The following is a 4,449-nucleotide window of genomic DNA, read 5'->3' as shown; positions in this document are numbered from 1 at the left end:
CCACACGCCTGGGCTCCCTGGGTCCTGGACCTCTCCCCTCCCTCGAGCCCTCATCCCCGGGCAGGGCCCAGGCAATTCGCCAGGCCCAGCTAGGGCAGCGGGCTCGGGCTGGTGATGTTCACTGGGGGCGCTGGGGCCTCCGGGGTGGGTTTGCATCAGGTGGGGCAGACGGGACGGGAAGGCCGGGTGGCTGGCTGCGCTCGCCCTGGGGCTGGGGAGGAGAGGCGGACACCCCGGCGGGGCGGGCCCCGGAAGGCACGGCCGGCCGGATGCCCCACGCTCGCTTCCACCCTCTTGCCAGTGAGTAGCCCGACCTAGTGCGGTGAGGTGCGGTGCGGTGCCTTGCCGGATGGAAGCGGAGGCGGGCGTGGGGCCAAGCCGGGAGCGGCCTCCAAGAGTCCCGGGATCGGAGAACGCCGGGGCTTGCGCCACCGCGCCTTGCCAGGGTCCTCTTGCGCGCCTCCGCCACCCGCCCGCCAGCTCCTGGGTTCTGGTATCCACCCACCCAGCCCCCACCCTCCAGTCCCCAGGCGCCAGGTCCCGGTCCCGCCCTCACCGCACGCCCCCCCCCGCACCCCCCCACCCTCCGTGCGGGTGCCGGTGTGGGTGGTGTGTCAGGAAAGGTGGAAACTGGGGCGTGGCTTCCAGCCGGTGCAGTGGGATCTGGCCGTGTGCGTGGAGAGTGGAGCGTGCCCCTTGTCAAGTGCCGTGGGGTGTGCGGGCTCGGGGGGCGGGGCGGGACCGGGCCGGACCAGGCCAGGCCGCCTTGCTTTTGCGCGAGGGGCTGAGGGAGCAGTGGCTGGGGTGTGTTTGGCCCCAGGAGCCGCGCTCCCACGGGAGAGAGGGACACAGGGAGGGAGGGGGGAGGGGGGAGCGGCGGCGCGCGCCAAAGGAGCGGTCAAGGAGGCCAAAGGCCAAAGGCAAAAAAGCCAGTGCACCCTATATTCCCAGGCGGTCTCCCATCCAAGTACTAACCAGGCCCGGCCCTGCTTAGTTTCCGAGATCAGAGGAGATCGGGCGCGTTCGGGGTGCTATGGCCTTAGACGCCGGCGGCTACCGCCTGGCGCCTCAGGAGGCTGCTCCACGGGACCCAAGCCCAGCGGTTGCCGCGCTTCACCCGTGCACGCACCTGTCTGCCTGCCGCCGCCCTCCGCCGCAGGCCCGGGCGGGTGGCGGAGGCCGCGCAAGAGGACCCTGGCAACGCGCTGTGACGCAAGCCCCGGCGTTCTCCGATCACGGGACTCTTGCAGGCTGCTCCCAACCTGGCCACACGCCCGCCTCCGCTTCCATCCCGCACGGTACCGCACGGTACCGCACCGCACCACGTCTGCCTGCTCCCTGGCAAGAGGGTGGAAGCGAGGGTGGGGCATCCGGCCGGCCGGCCGGCCGTGCCTTCAGGGCCCGCCCCGCCGGGGTCTCAGCGCCTCCTCCCCAGCCCCAGGGCGAGCGCAGCCAGCCACCCGGCCTTTCCCTGCCGTCTGCCCCACCTGGTGCCAAGCCACCCCGGGGGCCCCAGCGCCCCCAGAGTACATCACCAGCCCGAGCCCGCTGCCCTAGCTGCTCCTCGCGAAATGCCAGGGGCCCTGGGGATGAGGGCTCCAGGGAGGGGAGAGGTCCAGGACCCAGGGAACCCAGGCGTGTGGCGGAGTCCGAGTCTGGGGTCTCGCTGCCCCGCCCGCCCGCTCCTGGGTTCTCCTATCCACCCACCCAGCCCCCACCCTCCAGATCCCAGGCGCCAGCCCCCGTTCCTGCCCTCACCGCACCCCCCGCCCTCCGTGCGGGTGCCGGGTGCCGTTGTGGGTGGTGTGTCAGGAAAGGTGCAAAGCTGGGGCGTGGCTTCCAGCCGGTGCAGTGGGATCTGGCCAGGTGCGGGGAGCGGGGAGCGTGCCCCTTGTGAAGTGCCGTGGGGTGTGCGGGCTCGGGGGGCGGAGCGGGGCGGGGCGGGGCCGGACCAGGCCAGGCCGCCTTGCTGTTGTGCCAGGGGCTGAGGGAGCAGTGGCTGGGGTGTGTTTGGCCCCAGGAGCCGCGCTCCCAGGGGAGAGGGGGACACAGGGAGGGAGGGGGGGAGGGGCGGCGCGCGCCAAAGGAGAGGTCAAGGAGGCCAAAGGCCAAAGGCAAAAAAGCCTACAGCACCCGGTATTCCCAGGCGGTCTCCCATCCAAGTACTAACCAGGCCCGACCCTGCTTAGCTTCCGAGATCAGAGGAGATCGGGCGCGTTCGGGGTGGTATGGCCGTAGACGCCGGCCGCCGCCGCTGGGCGCCTCAAGAGCCTGCTCCACGCGTCCCAACCCGGCGGGTGCCGCGCTTCACCCATGCACGCACCTGCCTGCCCTTCTGCCTGCCTGCATGCCTGCCTGTCTGCCTGACTGCCACCGCCCTCCGCCGCGGGCCCCGGGCGGGTGGCTGAGGCCGCGCAAGACGACCCTGGCAATGCGCTGTGGCGCAAGCCCCGGCGTTCTCCGATCCCGGGACTCTTGCAGGCTGCTCCCGGCTTGCCCCCACGTCCGCCTCCGCTCCATCCTGCACCGCACCGCACCGCACCACGTAGGGCTGCTCCCTGGCAAGCGGGTGGAGGCGAGCGTGGGGCATCCTGCCGGCCGTGTCTTCCGGGCCCGCCCCGCCGGGGTCTCAGCGCCTCCTCCTCAGCCGCAGGGCGAACGCAGCCAGCCACCTGGCCTTTCCCTCCCGTCTGCCCCACCTGGTACCAATCCACCCCAGAGGCTCCAGCGCCCCCAGAGAACATCACCAGCCCGAGCCCGCTGTCCTACCTGGCCTCGCGAAATGCCAGGGTCCCTGGGGATTAGGGCTAGAGGGAGGGGAGAGGTCCAGGACCCAGGGAGCCCAGGCGTGTGGCGGAGTCGGAGTCTGGGGTCTCGCTGCGCCACCTGCCCTCCCACCCACTCCTGGTTCCCGGTGCCCACGGAGGAACGCGGCAGGAGGCAGTCCGTCCAGCTGACAGGAAGGCTGGCAGGCAGCTTCACGTGTGTTGTGGGACAATCTCTGGTCTTGGGAGGCGAGGGCCATTCTCTTTAGGCACCAAGCAGAAGCGGATAGCCTTTAGGGACATACTATCCTGAATGCGCCTGATTCTTTTGTCTCGGAAGCTAAGGACTTTCGGGCCTGGTTAGTACTTTGATGGGAGACCGTCTGGGAATACCGGGTGCTGTAGGCTTTGCCTTTTGACTTTGACCTCCTTCACCTCTCCTTTGGCTCTAGCCTAGGTCCCCTCCCTCCCTGACCAGGGAGCTGCGCTCCTGGTGCCAATCTCAAACCAACCAGGAATCCCTCAGCCCCTCCCTGTTCAGCCCAGGGGCCTGGCCTGCCTTGCACTCCCCAGCTCACCTCACAAGGGTCCCGCTCCCTGCCCCCCACTCCCAAAACCAGGCCAAATCCCACTGCACGGGCTTGAATCCACACCCTAGCTTTGCACCTTTCCTGACATACCACCTACACCGCTTGGAGTGCAGGTGGGACTTGTTTCCAAAGTCCAGGTTCCTGGGTCCGGGGTCCAGGGGCTGGGGGCTGGACGGTGGGGGCTGGGGTGCATGTATCTGAGGACAAAGAAGGGGCATGAGGGACACAGACTCCAACTATGCCACAGGCCTGGGCTGCATGGTTCCTGGACCTCTTCCCTCCCTCGGAGCCCTCATCCCCAGAGCCCCTGGCAATTCACAAGGCCCATCTAGGGCAGCGGGCTTTGGTTGGTGATATTCTCTGGGGATGCTTGGGCCTCCAGTTTGCGTTTGAGCCAGATGGGGCTGAAGGGAGGGATAGGCCAGGTGGGGGGCTTCCTTAGGGTGGAGAGGAGGCCCTGAGAATCCGGGGGGCCCCTAAGGCCTGCCCGGGAGGATGCTCCTGCTCGCTCCCACACATTTCACATAAGCAGTGGGGCGTGGTGTGGTGTGCTGTGCTTTGGTGTGGTGTGGGGTTGTGTGGGGTGTGGTGGAGTGGGGTGGTGTGGTTTGCTGAGTTGCTGTGAGGTGCAGTGCCATGCATTGCGGTGAGGTGTGGGATGAAGGTGGAGGTGGGCGTGGGACCAAGCCGGAGCAGCCTGCAAGAGTACCAGTTTCAGAGACAGCCAGGGCTTTCGCCACTCCGGGTTGCCAGGGGCCTGTTGCGCGGCCTCTGCCACCCACTTGGTGCCAGCAGAGGAAGTCGGTGGGAGGCAGGCTGGCCAGCACTGTGGCAGGGAGGCAGGCAGGTGCACGGGTGAAGAGTTGCACGTACTGGGTTTTAGGGGCGTGGAGAAGGCTCTTGAGGCGCCCAGTGGCAGCCTCTTGTGTCTTATGCCATACTTCCCTGAATGTGCCAGATCTCTATTGTTATCAGAACCTAAGCAGTTTTGGGCTTCCTTTAATACTTGGATGGGAGCCCTTGAGGGAACAAAGCGTGCTGTAGGCTTTTGCCTTTTACCTTTGTCCTCTTTCACCTCTGCTTTGGTGCCCGCC

The 4,449-nt window shown here is 67.8% G+C and overlaps 1 non-coding gene and 1 pseudogene across 1 annotated transcript; both read right to left on the bottom strand.

Annotated features, from left to right (window-relative positions):
• Window positions 1–926: 926 nt before the first annotated feature.
• Window positions 927–1,045, bottom strand: LOC132676362 (5S ribosomal RNA; annotated as a pseudogene).
• A 1,076-nt stretch (window positions 1,046–2,121) lies between these two features.
• LOC132676361 (5S ribosomal RNA) lies at window positions 2,122–2,240 on the bottom strand. Its single transcript, XR_009609012.2, has one exon. It is a non-coding gene; the product is annotated as a 5S ribosomal RNA (ribosomal RNA).
• Between the last annotated feature and the right edge of the window lie 2,209 nt (window positions 2,241–4,449).

Source organism: Panthera onca, chromosome D2, assembly GCF_046562875.1.
Source record: "Panthera onca isolate mPanOnc1 chromosome D2, mPanOnc1 haplotype 2, whole genome shotgun sequence".
NCBI classification, from domain to species: domain Eukaryota; kingdom Metazoa; phylum Chordata; class Mammalia; order Carnivora; family Felidae; genus Panthera; species Panthera onca.
Note: the sequence above shows the minus strand (reverse complement) of the source record. Positions and strands in the feature narration are given on the sequence as shown.